Consider the following 20642-nt stretch of genomic DNA (forward strand, 5'->3'; position numbering starts at 1 on the left):
TTATATTTATTCTAAGGCCCCATACACACGGGAGGATTTACCTGCGGATACGGTCCAGCGGACCGTTTCCGCGGATAAATCCTCTCGAGGATTTCAGCAGATTTCTATGCGATGGCGTGTACACACCATCGCATTGAAATCCGCGCCGAAATCCTCTGGCGATGACGTGTCGCGCCGTCGCCGCGATTATGACGCGGATACGTGCGCGACGCTGTCATATAAGGAATTCCACGCATGCGTCAATTCATTACGACGCATGCGGGGGATCCCTTCGGACGGATGGATTCGGTGAGTCTGTACAGACCAGCGGATCCATCCGTTGGGATGGATTCCAGCAGATGGATTTGTTGTGCATGTCAGCAAATATCCGATCTGCTGGAATCCATCCCAGGGGAGATTTATCCGCGGAAAAAGATCCGCTGGCGTGTACACACCATAGGATCTATCCGCTGAAACCCATTTGCTGGGATTTATCTGCGGATGGATTCTATGGTGTGTACGGGGCCTAACAGAAAATGCCTATTGCATAATAAACAATGGAAAAGAAGGTGCAGTGAAAAGGCCTACTACTGCACTTCCGGCGCCAGGTAGCAAACAAAGACCTCAACCAGAGTGGTAGTGTAGTGGTAATGTACTAATTCTAAATATAGAAACAACAGAAACAACACCAGTAGAGTGAGTGGTGTTGTTCTAAGAAGCGGCTATTTTAAAATAAATGGAGAACCATCTATAAATAAATAAAATGATAAAGGAATATCAATACACGTGAACTGTTGTTCAGAGTGATAAAAACAGCGCTAAGAACAGGTGAAAGCCTGTTCAAGGTTAGAGTACTGAATGAGTGATGGTGAGGAGGTGATCTTTAAATGGTATTTATGCACCAAATAGTGGAAACCATTTCATGTGTAGATAAATAAAATAAAATAAAATAATAGAAAAATGCACCATAGAATGTGGTTAAGTCACCCAAATGAAAAGGGTATCAGCTTACCACTGCAAATCAATAAGTGATTTGCATACAAACCATCAAATCATACAGATGCTGCCCTGGGCGTGGCTACAGACGGACGCTACAAGGAAATCTACAGTGCGTTCCACCGCGCTCCAACAACAAACCACAGCGAGGAAATCACAACATCGTACCCGCAGCACACGCGGACCCCTGTGGATAGGAGCAGACCGGTGAAATCACTTCTATTTTGTGCACGGTTTATATATTTATACTGTACGGGCATTAACTAGTGGATTTATTCCACACTCAATTGGAGCCAATGTTTAAGTTTTTTTGCACTATGATCTGTGTGTTCTTTTACTTTACATGTACCTCCATCTGAGCCATCTTGCCCGTGCAGCATTTGTATGATTTGATGGTTTGTATGCAAATCACTTATTGATTTGCAGTGGTAAGCTGATACCCTTTTCATTTGGGTGACTTAACCACATTCTATGGTGCATTTTTCTATTATTTTATTTTATTTTATTTATCTACACATGAAATGGTTTCCACTATTTGGTGCATAAATACCATTTAAAGATCACCTCCTCACCATCACTCATTCAGGACTCTAACCTTGAACAGGCTTTCACCTGTTCTTAGCGCTGTTTTTATCACTCTGAACAACAGTTCACGTGTATTGATATTCCTTTAGCATAATAAACAATGCTTTAACAGAAATGTCTATTGCATAAAGGACACTGCTTTAACAAAAATTTCTGAATTTACTATAACACTGGCAAATAAGATGGAATTATACTCAACACTCAACAGCTGTGTAACCTCATGGCCAAGCTCCGGATGGTAAAGAGAGAGGAGAAGGCTTCGGCCTTGGCCACATGGCTGGGCCCCCAAACTACAAGCCAGGCTTAAGGCTTCCATAAGGCCCAGTCCATGTGGTTCCAGCCTAGGCCTTCCCCCATCTGAGCTCTTCACTCAACCTTGCATCGATGATAATAGAGACCTCTGTGTTGCCATCAATCACTTTTACAACAACTCACTCATTCAAAACTCCCTCCCACTTGCCTTGGACCAATCACTCTTCATCGGGCAGCCCCCTTCTCCAGCTGGCTTGTAGAGTATTGTCTTTCACTAAGCCAGCCCCCCCCTGCTGTGCAGATTTTGCCTGAGGGTAAAACATCCTCTGTGCCTTTCAGGATTCCAAGAGTCATTCGTTGTATAGGCAGCTGAATTATTCTGCAACAGTGTATCCCAGGCTATTAGCGTAGTGAAGAAGTTGCTGAGCTTCTGTGTTTCTAATGTCATCAGCCCAAATGTTAAAGTCTCCCAAGACTAAAGATTTGGGAAACTGCAACACAGAAGCAGATAGCAATTCCACATGCCACATGCCACAGCAAACAGGATACAAGCTAACGCGTTTCACACTATAACTTAGTGCTTACTCATAGCTGTTTGCTGTGGCATGTATCCTGTGATCCTATTTTTACAATAAAAATACAAAATTTTTGGAATGTGGCTGTCCAGACATTTCCCTTCATATGCATTGCCAGCATCCGTGGCTTCACATCCGGTGAAGAGGTTTCTTCATTTGCATCTTCTATTTTGAGCGGGGACTTTTTCCTCAATCTGCGATTTTTATCGTGACTATGACATTGTGGCGGACACATCGGAAACGTTTGACGCTATTTTGGGACCATTCCCATTTATACAGCGTTCAGTGCTATAAAATGCACTGATTACTGTATAAATGTAACTGGCAGGGAAGGGGTTAAAATGGGGGCAATCAAGGGGTTAATTGTGTGTCCTAGGGAGTGATTCTAACTGTGGGGGAGGGGACTGATGAGAGGAGGAGACCGATCGTTGTTCCTATATACAAGGAACTTACGATCAGTTCTCCCCTCTACTGGCAGGACGTGGATCTGTGTGTTTACACACACAGATCCACGTCTTTGCTCTGTGATGAGAATTTACGGGTGCCCAGTGGACATTGCGGCTGCCAGGCACGCGCATCAGGTCAACAGTGGTGTGGAGAGCGGTGTGGTCTCCACAATGCCGAGAAGCCAAGGACGTCATATGATGAAGGGTTCCTGCTGTTGTCATATGACTATACGGCGGTAGGCAAGTGGTTAAGAGACGTAAACAGTCTAGAATAATAGAGTTTTTCATTTAAATGCTTTGTTCTTCAAATAATGCATTGTCTTGAATGTTCTGTACTAAATATCCCCCTAAATATTGGAAATCAATATAGTGAAATTAAACAAAAAAAAGCAAAAACCAAAAAATATTTTTTATATATATGTTATGTTTTTATTTACAAATAACAGAAAAGGACATGATTTAAAACATGCAAACTAGGTTGCTCAAAATAACACGATTTTTACATTTTTTTTTAAGTAATAACCACATTTAGAGATTACTATTAAATGTTGACTTAGCCGGCTATAAAAAAAAAAAAAAAACACTGATGCTAGTTTTTAAGTATCACCATTGCCAAATTATGGCTGTGTGTATAATGGCTGAATGAGTGCTATGGCGCTGTCTAACCATCTGCTTTAGCACAATTTTTCAGGATGAATTGTCTTTAAGTAACTGTTCCAAATAACCATTGTCTCTCAAATTCCCTGTTTCATCAGTTCAGTTAAAGCAGGGTTTCTTAAATTACATTACACAATTCACTTTATCATCCAGACAATATAGACCCAATCTATTTGATGTTATTCTATGGAGGATCAAAAAATAATTTCAGTAGCATTACTTCATCTACTTTAATCATTGTTTTTAAACAAGTATATTATTTAACAACAATGATTAAAGTTGATGAAGCCTTGAAATATGAACAAATTATGGCCCACGAAGAAAGAAACATTCCTCGCTTTCGCAAACAGTGGGACCCCAGGATTCTTCTCAGACAAATCAAATTAATATAAAAATCTTGACAATCTGAATGAAACAGACCATTGTTCTTTAATATTAAAGTTGAATCCATACCTCGAAATCCTCAGACAAGGTTAAAACAACGGGACACTAGGGGCCAGATTCACAAAAGGGATACGACGGCGTTTCTCCTGATACGCCGTTGTATCCCTGTTTCTATCTATGCGACTGATTCATAGAATCAGTTACGCATAGATATCCCTAAGATCCGACAGGTGTAATAGTCTTACACTGTCGGATCTTAGGATGCAGTACCGCGGCCGCCGCTGGGGGGAGTTTGTGTCGTAAACCAGCGTCGGGTATGCAAATTAGGAGTTACGGCCGATCCACGACGGTTTTTCGCGTTCGCTACGTCGTCCGTAGTCAAGTTTCCCGTCGCAAAGTTAGTCGTTTTTTTTGGTGCCCTAACTTTAGTCAGCAAGTGCATTGCTGTCTAAAGTATGGCCGTCGTTCCCGCGTCGAAATTTAAAATTTAACGTCGTTTGCGTAAGCCGTCCGGGAATACGGAAGTACGCTACGCACATCGCCGTTCAAAAAAATGACGTCACGGCGCGCAAAGCACGGCAGGAGTTAGGAAACGGAGCATGCGCAGTAGGTTCGGCGCGGGAGCGCGCCTAATTTAAATGGCACACGCCCATTTAAATTGGCCCGCCTTACGCCGGAGGCCGCGGGCGTAGTTTTCATCGCAAGTGCTTGGTGAATCAGGCACTTGCGATGAAAAATAGTGGCGGTGTAACTTATCCAGGATAAGTTACGCCGCCGCGATTCTACGTGAATCTGGCCCTAAGTGCCTTACTGTCCACTGAACTCCAATGGCACAAATTAATACAGTTATTTTCTGTCTGCAATATGTACACTACATGCTTTTTTGACATACACGTTGAATACCTTATACTTCGTACTTTCTACCATTGTGGACTGTATTTTTAGAAAACGTTTTAATAAAAATGTATTTGTAAATAAACAAAACCAAAAAAAAAACACACAACAATTAAGAAAATTATATATATATATATTTTAAATAATAAAATCTGATGCATTCATAAAAAGTCTGTATAAGATAAAGTTTGTTCTCTAGCAACCATGTATTTTCCTATATAATATATATAGCAGTGTATCATGCTATGTTTTAAAGATTTTACTGAAATGTTGTCTTACCAGCAAATTTAAAGACATTCAAAGGAATTGAGAACTTGAAAGTACAATATATGAGATACTTTGGGTTTCATTTATAAAAAGATTGCAGTTCTGTGCTAATAGGGAGAAAATGAATACTATTAGGGCCAGATTCAGGTACATTGGGAGTATCTGTGCGGCGGCGTAACGTATCCGATTTACGTTACGCCGCCACAAGTTTTTCAGGCAAGTGCTTTATTCACAAAGCACTTGCCTGTAAAGTTGCAGCGGCGTAGCGTAAATCACCCGGCGCAATTTGAATTCGGGAGGTAGGGGGCGTGTATAATTTAAATGAAGCGCGTCCCCGCGCAGAACGAACTGCACATGCGCCGTCGATCAAATATCCCAGTGTGCATTGCTCCAAATGATGTCGCAAGGACGTCATTGGTTTCGACGTGAACGTAAATGACGTCCAGCCCCATTCACGGACGACTTACGCAAACTACGTACCTTTTTAAAATTTTGACGCGGGAACGACGGCCATACTTAACATTGGCTGCGCCTCATATAGCAGGGGCAACTTTACGCCGGGAAAAGCCTAACGTAAATGTCGTAACTTTACTGCGTCGACTGCGCGTACATTCGGGAATTCGCGTATCTAGCTAATTTGCATACTCAACGGGGAATCTGACGGAAGTGCCACCTAGTGGGCAAAAAAAAAATTGCAGTTTAGATCCGACGGCGTAAGAGACTTACGCCTGTTGGATCTAATGGATATCTATGTGTAACTGATTCTAAGAATCAGTCGCATAGATATGACGGCTCAGATTAGGACTTACAACGGCGTACATGGCGCTGCGCTGTCGTAAGTCCTATGAGAATCTGGGCCTTAATCTTTTTTCTCTCCAGGTCAAATACTCGTCACTTCCGGGTCCTCTGTGTGACATCCTTTTGGCACATCCAGAATGAGGTGTGGAAATCTGCCCAGAATCTCAACGAGAAAATAGAGAGCAGGATCTCGATTTTTCTCATTGAGATTCTGGGCAGATTTCCAGACGAGAAACCTCAAAGCCTCGTACACACGCTCGGTTTACTCAGCAAGAAAGCTCTGCCAGCAGTTTTCTTGCTGGTTCTTGCCGAGAAAACCGAGCGTGTGTACGAGGCTTAAGAAGCTTTAGTTGTCAATGCTAGGCACTTCGTCTTTGTCACTTATAAACTTCTTAAACACCATCTTCTCATGGTACTGTCAATTCCACAACATATGCTAGCTTGGTTGTCGTGGCCGATAGACTTGTACACAACAGAAAATGTTGTTTTGTTTTGTTTTATAAAAAATACATAATTTAGTTCTGATATATTCGTTCTGTTACGTTAATTCGTTTTCAGATAATTTGTTATTTCTGTAGCGTATCGATATTCGTTCTACCAAATCGATTTGTTTTGTATGTATATCGATTTGATTCAATATTTATGTACGTACTGTATATATATTTGTGAAAACGATTAAAAGTTTGGAAATTCGTTTGTTTATTGAATCCATTAATACAAACAATGTCAATATCTCTTCTCCTATGCTCAAATACAATACAACACCCTTCTCACCAAGTTCTCAGGAATGCACTTTGCCAGTAATCTAACCTACAGCACAAAATTATTTAAGCTGATAGGACTGTAAGGCCTTGTACACGCGACCGAACATGTCCGCTGAAACTGGTCCGTCGGACCAGTTTCCGCGGACATGTCCGACCATGTGTAGGGCCTACCGGACAGTTTCCCGGCCTAGCGGACAGGTTTCCAGCGGACAAAAGTTTCTTAGCATGCTAAGAAACTTGTCCGCTGGAAGCCTGTCCGTCGGACATGTCTGATGGTTAGTGCGACTCATCGGACATGTCCGCTGGCCCGAAATCCCAAATTGATTCGACGCATGCGTGGAAGCATTGACCTTCCGTGTCAGAGAACGTTGGTGTCGTCTACATCACCGCGTTCTCTGTCCGCGGGGATTTTGGTCTGATGGTGTGTACACACATCAGACCAAAACCTCCCAGCAGACATGTCCGATGAAAACGGTCCACGGACCGTTTTCATCGGACATGTCTGCTCGTATGTACAAGGCCTAAGATTTACTCTGAGTTGACCTTTTGTTGCATTAGACCTTTAACGAATGATCATGTCAAATTTATTTATTTTCAATATAATTTCTTTCATATTAGTTGAAATTTGTTATTTTTTTTCTTTGGACATTCAGATGCCTCTGAATGTCCGAAAGATGCAAAATTCATCCAAATTTCAATTACGGTAGTTACTAAACGAATTGCACATGTCCAGTGGCACGCACATTATTCTCCCAAGTCCATACCCTTTTACTAATTCTGAGCTATCTGCAGGATACTTGATCATATTTGATTCTTTGAAGCCCAGCCTAGTGGTACAAATTGTGATATAGACATTCCGTTCTGATGTTTGGGTTAACATTTAGGATGTTCAATGCTAACTCTCTGAGAGCCTGGTTATGCCACTAAGTGTAATGCCCCTGGGTGGGGGTCTTAAAAGGGAAGTATAGCCAAAGCTGTTTTGATTATACTTCTCCTGGGGATAACAGGAGTACAGTTCGTTCTGCGCTCCTGTTACCCGTTTTCAGTCGACAGTGGGCTAAAACTTGCTGTTGGCTGACATCACAGAGCCGGTCGTGGCTCAGCAAAGCTCCCGACCACATGGTCAGGCATCCACCCAGATAAAGGGATCGAGACAGTCGCTTCTGCTTTCCTCCACAGCTTAGTGTTCTAATGAGCGCTGGAGGGCAGAGCAGAGTGCCAGAGACTTACAGTCCTCTGCTCACTGGAGGCTGGGAAATTAGCAATCAGTGTCGGGGGACAGATACAGCATTGGGTCGATGCTGCATCCATCTAGGTGATTATAAATTAGTTTTTTTTTACAAGCTCATACTTTACTTTTAAAGCATGCTGTTAAATGTGCCACCAGATGCTGCCTCTATGTAAATAAGTAAGTGGTACATAGTATCCCCATTCATTTACAAAAAATGTAAATAGTAAAAACAGTAAATAATAATGACACACTTTCTGACAAGTACTTTTTAAAAAAAATGAAAAACTCAAAAAGTCCCTTAATATAAATCTATCATCAATCACATCATCCTGCAATGAAGTTCCTCATCAATCATGATGAAAATCAGCCACTCTCATCACTACACTTGCGGCAATTGACAGCTCCCAGTCCCCACCACTAAATGTAAACAAAGGGGCAGGTATATTAACCCTTACTCATTCACATGGAGGGATGGTATCTTGGCCCTTACATATTTTTATGTTGAGGGAATGTGGCCTGATATGCTTCAGCCTTTCATGACCTGTTAAACTGCATGCTTGAATAAGAATAATTTAGTACAGTTCTGTGATTACACCCAAACCCAGGTATGATCTGCTCATAACTAGTTCACAGCAGCCTTTGTTTCATGTAAGTTAAAACAGACATGGAGTAGTTAAATGATAATGCTGGTGGTGGTTGCTTTGCTGAAACTGTATATCTGTTTTTGAATGCAGTCACAGACACATTAACAGTGTTTTTATTGGGTATATTAGATAAGAAGAGATTTAAGAGTGCTTATAGCAGACATGGGCAAATTGCATACAGGGGTAGGTGGGTGGGGTGGTCGTCACGTCTTCCAAGTTTTCCTCATTTTGCACGTGTGCCACATAGGAGACCTACTCCAGGGTGGGTTCTTCTGGGCTACACTAGGCACTTGATACAGGTCACTGCCTTACACACGGGGTACCTTTACTATGAATAGACGACTAAGCTCTATTAAACTTTCATGATGTACTGAACACCACCACGGTTGCTTGTGCATTTAGTGTCAGCTGACAGCTCATGTCCCTTCCTCTGCCCTTGCAGTGATTACGCTACATGAGCAGAGCATGCAATGTTAAGAACCCTCCTCTTTTCAGCAATAAAATAATAAAAAAAAGAACCCTCCCCCTTCCTTGCTCTCTGAGCTACGTGGGGAGAGTGGGGAAAGTCAGAAAGAGTAGTGTATGCAACTCCAGCTCTCCTGTTCTCTGTCCCATATCTGTTAAATCCACAGTAGAACAGAGAACCAATTGCTCCTAATAAATAAAAGGGTTTGCATTCCTTTTGTTAATTAGGAGCAGTATATGCTGTGTATATGCATTATGATTGCACCACTCTTTGATAATTCCCCAACCATGTTTTGCACACTCCTATAGCAGATTTTGCTTTTGTTTGTTTGCTGTATGCTCTGGTTAAAAAAGGGGTGCTTTAATGTGTAGTGAAAATATTTAAAGACTATGCGCATCCTCACTAAAACATTTTGGGGGCCTTTTCAGTAATAATAAATAAATAAATAAATTGTAAAGTCTTTTTTTATTTTTGTATTTAAAGCTGGCTGGTGTGGGTTCTGTTAACAGATGGGCTTAATGATTGTTTTTTTAGACCATGCACATACTAAAATACTCACTTTTTTACTGTGAACTAATTATACTCTAATGTTGATTTTTTGATGGACTAGAAATGTACTACAATATTTTGGAAGAGTTTTGTGCTGATAAAATACAGTCTAATGTTAATTCCTAGCTTTTAAATGGCTGATGAGCTTCCTGCGTTAAATTAGAGCCTAGTACAAGTGAATAAATACGTAGGTACTGCATTATACTGATTTCTTTTTCTGTGGATAAATGATACTCTAATGTTTATTTATCAATTAAAAAAAAGGCTAGTAAGGGTACTGTTACAAATCAGGCCTAATACAAGTGATTTAATACTGCACATGTAGACAATACAATATTTCCACTTTAATGTTGTTTTCATCATTTTAAATGGCAAGTAAATAAATACAATGCTTGTTGGCTACACAATATTTTGAAGGTTTTTCAGTGAAAAAAATGTAACGCTATTGTTGATTTATTGAGTTTTACATGGCTGGCGAGGGTCCTGTTCAAAATTGGGCCTAGTGCAAGTGATTTATTACTGCACACATAGGCACAACAATATTGGGCCTTTTTGCTATGAATAAACTAAACTAAACTATGATGTTGATTACCTGATGTTAAAATGTCTGGTAGTGGCCCTGTTCAAAATCGGGTCTAATATAAGTGATTTAATATTGTTGTGCAGGTAGCTGCAAAAATATTTAGTTTGTTTTTCAGTCAATAAATTACATTCTAATGTTGATTTCTAGATTTAAATAGACTTATGAAATAATGTCCATATATAACATAGTGGCAATATGGTTGAACCAACAGGCAGAATAGACTTGTCCAAATGCATTTTCATCCGAATTTCGGGGATTTTCACGTTAGTTTTAACAAACGATAACGAATATGTAGAATCCGAAACATCCGACATAAAAAATGCTTTATTTTCATTTTGTTGCGACAACAGTTCGATATAGATAGAAGATTTGTCATGACTGGGACAACAGCGATTTGTGTCTATCGAACCTGTGGTCGAATGTGCCTAACCTAACTCTATTAGAAAATATTCGACATTATAGAAAAATTAAGATTCAACGAAGTTGCTAAAAACATACGATCGCTAGAAACTGACATTTATGGTCAAATGCTCCACCCATAGGCTATAGAAGAATTCTAATGTTGATTGACTAGTAATAATAATTAATAAATATAATTATTACAAGTCATACAACATTAAAATTCTACTATAGCTTGTGGGCGGAGTATTCGGCCAGAAATGTAGCTACTTTGTCGAATCTTCTTAGAACAATCGACGGACACCATAAACCTTCAATGACAGATTCGACCTTAATTAATTTGGATTTTCGGACCAATGCATTTTTTAACAGACCGAAATAAAAAAAACGAATTTCGGGAGTAACTAAATAAATGAATTTTTCGGACATAACCGAAATTCCGAAAGCAAATACTTTAGTGTGCACATGTCTAAGGCAGAATATTCAATGGCTGCTAGTTGCAGTGGACATGGACACTATAAAGGCCCATATACACAATTAGACGTTTCAATAAGAAATGTCCGACTGACCTGTTTGACAATCTGTGCGTATGCTTCAGTGGACACTTGTTTTTGCTTTTTCATCAGACAAATGTTCGCTGTGAATGCTCTCAAACTTTTCGGCAACAAATGTCCAATGGTGCATAATCTGATCGTGTGTACACAAGTCCATCGGACTTAAGTCCAAAGTACAAACACGCATGCTCAGAACCAATGCTAAAGATCAGACAACAATAGCAGAAGTTGCCCAAAGGGTAGCGGTAAAGAGCTAAAAAATCATATGATTTGGTGAAAGTTGGCTGAAAAAATCCTGCCGTGTGTATGCAGAACAAGTTCACGGCCAACACCCATTCGGAGCAAAATCCACGGAAAAGTCAGATGGAAGTCCAATTGTGTTTATGAGGCTTAAGAATGCACAGGTTGTGCCTCATGTGTGTGTGGGACCATGACATTATCGTGCACTTAATATAAGTGTAGTGCATGCATGACATTTTGACTCCACAAATCCATGACTAGTTTCACAATAGCACTGAAAGAGTGTATGCTGCTGTATTCACCCAGTGGAGCCTGGTACTGTAAATGCAACTACAAGACCAGAATAACTAAGTATTGTAAATGTATTGTTAATGGCACTCCAAACACAGATCACAATCACAGTGCTTTGCAGCCACCAAATTGCATGGTATCGCAGTACCATGAGAATTGGTGTGGTGTGTTTTTTATAAGTAGCATATACTTATTTTTTTCTGCATTTCGGTGCAATTTAGATCTGAACCAACCTTAAAAGAGGGGTATGTTTATCCCAAACCACAGCTGAGTCTATGCTGTGTCTTGCTGAACAGTGAGTATTGTAGCCTTATTCTCATCTCCTTGTTTCCTAGATATTGAAGGAGGGGGTCACACATTCTGATGTCACCCCGGCTATCTTGTTGTATGATCGATGTGCATTATTTTTTACAGAGCGCTTTACTTTGCACTTGTGAACAAGTGCTAGATTTGTAAGCGTGATTTTAATTTCTTATAGGAAAGTACTTTTTAACACTATTTGTCCCTCTCTTGATTTTTTATGACATATCTTAGGCCTCGTACACACGACAGAGAAACTCGACGTGCTTGGCACGTCGAGTTTCTCGTCGAGTTTTGGGATGAAGCCGCCGAGGAGCTCGGCGGGCCGCCTTCTCCCATAGAACAACGAGAAAATAGAGAACATGTTCTCTATTTTCTCGTCGAGTTCCTCGGCGGCTCCATCGAGCCAAAACTGTACAGACGACAGAGTTTCTCGGCAGAATCCGGGTTTTGACCGAGTTTCTCGGTGAATTCTGCCGAGAAACTCTGTCGTGTGTACGAGGCCTTACACATCTAAGGATTGATCAGCCTGGATCAGCGGAGTTACCATCTTAAATCTTACCCTTAAAGGGAAAAGCGGGATATGACTGTCCTGTTAAAGTGATTGTAAAGTCTTGTTTTTTTTTGCAAAAAAAATAACAAACATGTTATACTTACCAGTGGATTTGCACAGAACAGCCCAGATCCTCCTCTCGGGTAACTCTTCTGTGATCCTTGCCCCTCCCTCCTGTCGAGTGCCCCTACAGCAGGCAGCTTGCTATGGGGGCACCCGAGCCGAGTCACAGCTCCCTGTGTCCCAGCGGCGGTGCGTCTCCTGTCACTCTAATTACCATAGATAGATTCATGCGTGGCATGAATCTATCTATGGTCGCTGCTGACACCCCTATTCAGGTGCCCGGCACTTTTTCGATCGCCGGGCACCTGAATTACGTGGTGGGGCACCTGAATAGCGGTGAGGGTGTTTTTTGGATGCACCTGATTAGAGCCATAGGGCCAGATTCATAGAGAACTGCGGCGGCGTAACGTATCGTCTTTAAGTTACACCGCCGCAAGTTTTCATCGTAAGTGCTTGATTCACAAAGCACTTGAGTGTAAACTTGTGGCGGAGTAACGTAAAGACGTCCGGCGCAAGCCCGCCTAATTCAAATGGGGCAGGGACCATTTAAATTAGGCGCGTTCCCGCGCCGAATGTACTGCGCATGCTCCGTTTTGAAATTTCCCGCCGTGCTTTGCGCGAAATGACGTCGGCCGTCGTAATGTTTTGAATGGCGACGTGCGTAACGTACTTTCGTATTCCCGGACGTCTTACGCAAAAAAATAATAATTTGAAATTCGACCCGGGAACGACGGCCATACTTTAACATGGCTCGTCTATAGTTAAGCCATGAAAAAGCAGGCCTAACTTTGCGACGGGAAAAACCGACTAGCGACAACGTAACGAACGCGCGTACCTTCGTGGATCGCCGTAAAAGCTAATTTGCCTACCCGACGCTGGAAAACGACGCAAACTCCACCCAGCGGCGGCCGAAGTATTGCATCCTAAGATCCAACGGTGTAAGTCAATTACACCTGTTGGATCTTATGGCTATCTATGCGTAACTGATTCTATGAATCAGCCGCATAGATACTCTCAGAGATACGACGGCGTATCAGGAGATACGCCGTCGTATCTCTTTTGTGAATCTGGTCCATAGACTCTAATAAAGTAATAAAAAGATATTCCCGCGCTGGCCAAGTCTAACAGGTGGGGTACTGCAGCAAGCACTGAAGGTAGTATCAAGACCCATGTAAGTATTTCCTAACATTGAACCGCCTCTCAGCCAATCAGGTGCACCGGGTCTGTGTTACCTGTCACCTGATTGGCTGAAGTGACAGACGCTGTGATTGGACCCCTATGAGGCATCCAATCACGGCACAGGACGAGAGGAGGAGCGGGTGGGAGAAGCAATCGGGTCGGGGAAGATGGAGGACACTGGACACCGCTCGCCGCCTGCCGCCATCACTCACTGCCCACCCCAGACACGGTTAGTGCTGGCCAGATGACGGGGGGAAATTGGCAGCACTTGGGGCACAGTGGCAACATTTGGGGCACAGTGGCAGCACATGGGGCACTTGGGGCACAGTGGCAGCACATGGGGCACAGTGGCAACATTTGGGTCACAGTAGCAGCATTTGGGGCACAGTGGCAGCACTTGGGGGCACAGTGGCAATATTTGGGACACAGTGTCAGCATTTGGGGCACAGTGGCAGCACTTGGGGAACAGTGGCTGCGTTTGATGGGCACAGTGGCAGCGTTTGATGGGCACAGTGGCTGCATTTAATGGGTACAGTGACAGCGTTTGATGGGTACAGTGGCTGCCTTTGATGGGCACAGTGGCTGCGTTTGGTACAGTGGCTGCAATTGATGTTTTTTTCCCAGAATTTTTCAGTTTGTTTGGGCCCCCCCAAATATATTGAGCACCAGCCGCCACTGCTGTGTCCAATCAGACACAAAGCTGTTTCCTGGGCCCGTCCCCTCACTTTTATTGACATCATTAATAAATTATTGACTGCTGTGTCTCAGCCAATCAGAAGGGAGATTTTAAGATGTCGAGGCACTTGTGGACATCGCTAGACAGAGATGGGGCTCAGTTAAGTATTAGGGGGGCTGCACACAGAAGATTTTTTTATCCTAATGCATACAGCTAGATTCAGAAAGAGTTAGGCCGGCGTATCAGTAGATACGCCAACCTAACTCGGAATATGCGCCGTCCTAAGTTTAAGTGTATTCTCAAACTGAGATACACTTAAACCTAGCTAAGATACAACAGCCTGCGCCGTCGTATCTTAGGGTGCAATATTTAGGCTGGCCGCTAGGTGGCGCTTCCATTGAGTTTGGCGTAGAATATGTAAATCACTAGATACGCCTATTCACGAACGTACGTGCGCCCATCGCAGTAAAGATACGCCGTTTACGTAAGGCATTTTCAGGCGTAAAGTTATTCCATCAAATAGCTGGACCAGTCAATGTTAAGTATGGCCGTCGTTCCCGCATCGAAATTTGAAAATTTTACGTCGTTTGCGTAATTCGTCCGTGAATAGGGCTGGACGTAATTTACGTCCACGTCGAAACCAATACGTCCTTGCGGCGTACTTTGGCGCAATGCACACTGGGATATGTACACGGACGGCGAATGCGCCGTTCGTAAAAAAACGTCAATCACGTCAGGTCACGAGTAATTAACATAAAACACGCCCCCCATCCTCATTTGAATTAGGAGCGCTTACGCCGGCCACATTTACGCTAAGCCGCCATAAGTTAGAAGGCAAGTACTTTGTGAATACAGTACTTGCCTATCTAACTTACGGCGGCGTAGCGTGAATACGATACGCTACGCCGCCTTAAAGATGCAGCGCTCATACTGAATCTAGCTAACAGAATGCATTAAGAAAAAAAACCTTCTTCCCTTACAACTCCTTTAAGTCAGGGGTCAAGCTTATAAGGTGAGCAACCGCAATTGCATTCAGTGATGGGATTAAGCACCCTATACACTTGGATGATTATCATGCCACACATTTGATACACTGCTGTTCCTGTACCTTTGCTGGTGATCCACTTTCTTATAAATATTTTCTTATGAACGTTATTGCGCTACACTTTTTTTTAACTTAAGACAATAAACTGACTAAAACCAAGGATTCCATAAATTGAAGTGCAAACTGAGAGACATCACATACACCAGTCCTCTCAATCTTATGTTACCACAACATTTAAAAAAATTGTAAGTAAAATGTAACTCCTCTTTCTCTATACTAGAAACATGAGAACACAGATACAGTAAGCCTGTGATGTGTCCCTGTCCATCCTAAGCACTGTAGCCCCACTTCCTCTTATATGTCTCTCCAGGTAACATAGACTGCTGTGTTGTGGCTTGGCTACTGTATGAATTAGCATTTTCACAAATGCACTTAATTCAATTGGCACTAGAAGAAAAAATAATAGAAAGAAAATATATAGTAAGGTATTTTCCTGAATTTAGAAAACAGATGGAGATATCTACGTAGTCAGTTCGAGAATGAAGAAAAGTATTTGAAGAATATGAGATAGTGAAATGAAACACTAGAAAAAAAGCTGACTAGATAGTAGGAGCAGAAGGAGAGAGAGATTTATACTGGATGCGGAAATCAGAGAGAGGAGAAATTGACCTCAAGAGGAAGTGAAGATTTTATCTATTTTTATCTATATTTTGCTGGTTTCTGTCAGAATTTTTTTTTTAAAGTTTGTGCAATATTTTAGAAGGAAAAATACATTTATTTTTTTAGGAAATTAATAAAATATATATTTTAGTGTTTTAGATTGGTTGGATGTGCAGATTAGAAAAGTGCAGCACTTCAACCAAAGTGTTATACTAATTCTAATAAGAAAATGTTAGACATTGTTATGGCAGCAATCCCAGTTCCCTTATACTGTTCATCTCTAATCTGGACAGTTGAGGGTAAATCCATCAGTGGAAGCTGGATTGGGGGACTTACTCTAGCTCAATTAATGTGGTTGTAAAGGCAGAATTTTTTTTTTGTTTTACCTTAATGCATTTTCTGCATTAAGGTAGAAAACCTTATGTGATCATCTCTGCCCCAGGCCCCAATTAAAATACTGATTTGAGCCCCATCTAAATTCACGATTTGCTCCCTTCTCACGAGGCTCAGATGCAGCATTAACCATTGACTCCTGTTGTTGTCAATCAAATCCTGTGAGGAGGGAGCAGGGGGTGTGGCTGAACCGCACTTGTTTTACTATGGGGGCACTCAGAAGGAAGGAGTAATGAGAGTTTACAGGGAACCCCAGAAGAGGAGGTTTGGGGTAAGTAGAACATGTTTATTATTATTATTATTATTATTATTATTTTTATTGAATATTCACAATCACTTAAATATGCAGTCATTTTCTTATCTGTAGGCTTGATTGGTGGACCTTCTCAATAAATTGCAGATATGCATTTAAAGATGACAATATGATGAATCTAGTAATGCATTATTGTTATAATAATCATAAAAATAATCATGTGCTATGGTTTTTGATTATTGGGGACGAGCCTGTATAAGGAAGCATGATTTATGCTTCTTGGATCTCTATATTCTCTAACTATAGGTCCGGATAAAGTTATATTTTGATCAGTCAATAAAAAGTTTCTAAAATGTCCCCCCACCCCCCCATTTTTTTCCTTTTTTTTTCTCTCTACATGGGGCTCACATTTTTTCCACAAGTGTAACTTTGAGGCACACTTGTAAGATGAAATAATGTAATGTACAATTTTGTAATTACTGATTTCTCATTGTAGAGATTGTACCCATGTTTTGATATAAAGAGCTTGTGGATCCTGAAGAAGCACTGGATTTATGCTAAACGCGTTGGTCCACAAGACTCAACATTCTGTACTCTATATCATGCAAATATGGATAATTTTTAAATAAGGATTAATGTATTTTAAATATTATTAAAGTTGTTGTATCTCTTTTACAAATGTATTTGATGACATATTGTATTGGGCACTGTACGGCAAGCTAACATCACCCTACTTCAGGCTCCTTTGATGACTTGGATATAAATTCTTTCTTCAGTTTTGTCATTTCTAAAATGTTGTTTTTCGTATAATCAAAAGAAATTTTTGCTGCTAGCAAATATCTGTATACTAGAAGCATTTTACCTCTTTGTATTTGATTCATAATGCTTAATTATCTATGCAGATGGACACTGCCATGTACCTAATATGACTTGTTTGTTTTCAGCTTTGCAATTGAATGTCTGATAATAGAACACTTTCCAAAATATGTTCTACCATCTGTTACTGAATCATCTGTTGAATTGATATGACTGCTAATACATATTTTACCACTTTGATTTGTGATAGATAAGAGTGAGGAAAATATATGCAATGTAAGTTTATTAACATGATTTAAGCTTTATTATTCAAATACTGCCTTTTCCATGCAAACTTATGCAGGTGTGTTTGAATGGAAAATGCAGCATTTGAAAAAAAAACTGCACTTGACCTTCTTTGCCTGCTGTTCAAATGCACCCTAATAGAAAATGATTTGTTCAAAGAAGCACAGTGCAAAGCAAAGCAGGTTAAACGCAGCCTCGGAACTACCCTGTGTACTGCTCAATTAAAATCAATAGGATTTTGCTGATCTGCATTTGACATACGTTCCGAACACATCTCAAACACCGGAAAACAACATCTATAGACATGAGCCCTTAAGCTAAACAGAAGCTATTTACATAAAGCAGATGGAGTGTGAAAATACTGTTAGGGGGGAATTGAAGTCGTAGGTGCCTTCAAGATGAACCCCTAAGGCCGCGTACACACGGTCGTTCCAAACCGATGAGAATGGTCCGATGGGCCATTTCTATCGGTTCACCGCTGAAGTGGCCTGATGGTCTGATGTGCGTACACACCATCATTCCAAAAACCGATCAGGTCAGAACGCGGTGACGTCAAACACACGACGTGCTGAATAAAACGAAGTTCAATGCTTCCAAGCATGCGTCGACTTGATTCTGAGCATGCGCAGGTTTTGAACCGATGCTTTCTGTACTAACCATCATTTTGGACCGATCAGGCAGCGGTCCATCGGTTCGATTTTGAAGCATGTTTTACAATTTTGGACCGAAGGAAAACAGACCGATGGGCTATACACACGGTCGGTTTGGACCGATAAAACTGAACCTCGGTCCATTCTCATCGGTTTTGTCCGTGTGTACGCGGCCTCAAACTTGGCTCTGAAGTTAGGAAGTTCGAGCCCTTACTATTGCAGTGAAACAAGCTCTTAGAAGCACACCAACAAAGGGTCTTTAAGCACTGTATCATGCCACTAACAAGCAACCACAATTTTTATTTTACTGAATTTGCTGGTTAAAGGTAATTCCAGGAAAGTGAAAACATTCAGTGCATTGTTCATGCCATTCAGTAAACAAAGCAACTGTGTATAGGGATCTGCTGCCCTCTACTGTATGTAAGTGGCTCTGCTGCTTAATTTTTATAGAGATTATTTATGTACATCACTTCCTGTCTCTGTATGTCTGGGTCAGGAACCCCACAAATAGGAAGCGGAGAGAGAGAGAGACAGAGAACTGAGCCACATTACCTTATACACACAGGGGCTGCTACTGCTGCTGTATCTTCACCCAGACCAGAAGCAGACACTTTTAGTCAAGTATTTATATGCTCTAATTTTTAAACTGATGAAGCCCATAGTTTTTTGAGTGCGTATCTAAATTCTTGTAACAGAATAAAACTGGGTATCCACTTACAGAAAGTCAGCCGGATCAATGGTTCTAATGGCCTGCTTCTGTTGACTGGTCCTGCAGGAACACCAGCATTCAGTCAGCACTTGCAGTCAATGGCTACAGTGCTGATCTTTGTATTCTGAATGGGGGAGTATTCTGAATGGGGGAGTAGCCACTGTCAGAATACAAAAGCGCAGGGGGGCTCTGTGAAGTTTTTTTCTTTGTTCAATCTGGTTAAATGAAAAGAAAAAATCAACAGGTTTACCTCTCTGTTCTCTTTTGATTATCTCATCCTCACAGTGTCAAATAGCTAGGTCTGTGCTACTGTATGTGTGTAGTGGTCACCGTGCTGTATGTTAGTAGGTGAACCTGTTTAATGCAGTATAGTTTGTATGCAGTTCCTGTTGTTTTAGTTAAACCTGTCCCTTCTCTTCTGGGATTCTATATCTAGTTTTAGCTCTGGGCACAATACCACCATAGGCTAGTTCTAGGTTAGACATCTGATGGCCATTTCTGGTAGTTAGAAGTCCAGATACATGTCAGATTGAAAACTACTAAGGACTATAGCACAGAGTAGATTGTACCACACCACAGTTTCTGCCAGTGAGATGCTGCATTCCAGGATGGTTGGAGAATAGCTGGAGGTTCTCCTCATCACCACTGATCTTGTCTACAGGTCTCTGACACAAAGGGGTGCACCGCAACTTTGTTATCAAATGCACTCTTCCAGTTAGTGAAGGTTCTGGTTCTCTTATTTACCTACAGTTTTAGAACAATTCCCTGTTTAAGGAGGGTCATTTCTCATACCCTAAAGGTAGACTTAGGGCCAGATTCTCAAAAGAGATACGACGGTGTATCTCAAGATACACCGTCGTATCTCTGTTTTTGGCCCCGGGAATCTATGCGTCTGATTCCTAGAATCCTTTACGCATAGATACGGCGTAGATCCGACAGGTGTAAGTCACTTACACCGTCGGATCTTAGATGTAATTCTACGCTGGCCGCTAGGTGGCGTTTACGTTGATTTCTCATTTGACTATGCAAATGAGCCTGATACGCCGATTCCTGAACAATTTTGCGCCGCCTCGTCGTCGTTTACGTTGTTTCCGTAAGCGTAAGGTTACCCCTGCTATATGAGGGGTAACCTTACGTCAGTCCGCCGTATGCCATGTTAAGTATAGCGTCGGGTCAGCGTCGTCTTTTTCCGTCGTTTACGTTGTTTTACTAAGTCGTTTGCGAATAGGACTTTACGTCAATGACGCTCACGTCGGCTTCATTGACGTTTTCCGTCGTGAGCTGGAGCATGCGCACTGGGCTATTTTTACAGCCGATCGGCGCGGGGCGCGCTTAATTTAAATACAAGCAGCCCCCTTTGAATTACGCGGCCATACGGCGGGCCATTTACACTACGCCACCGCAAATTACGGAGCAAGTGCTTGGAGAATACGGCACTTGCTCCAGTAAGTTGTGGCGGCGTAGTGTAAATGGCTTACACTACGCCACCGCGGATTCTATGTGAAT

This window comes from Rana temporaria, chromosome 4, assembly GCF_905171775.1.
Source record: "Rana temporaria chromosome 4, aRanTem1.1, whole genome shotgun sequence".
In the NCBI taxonomy this organism is placed as follows: domain Eukaryota; kingdom Metazoa; phylum Chordata; class Amphibia; order Anura; family Ranidae; genus Rana; species Rana temporaria.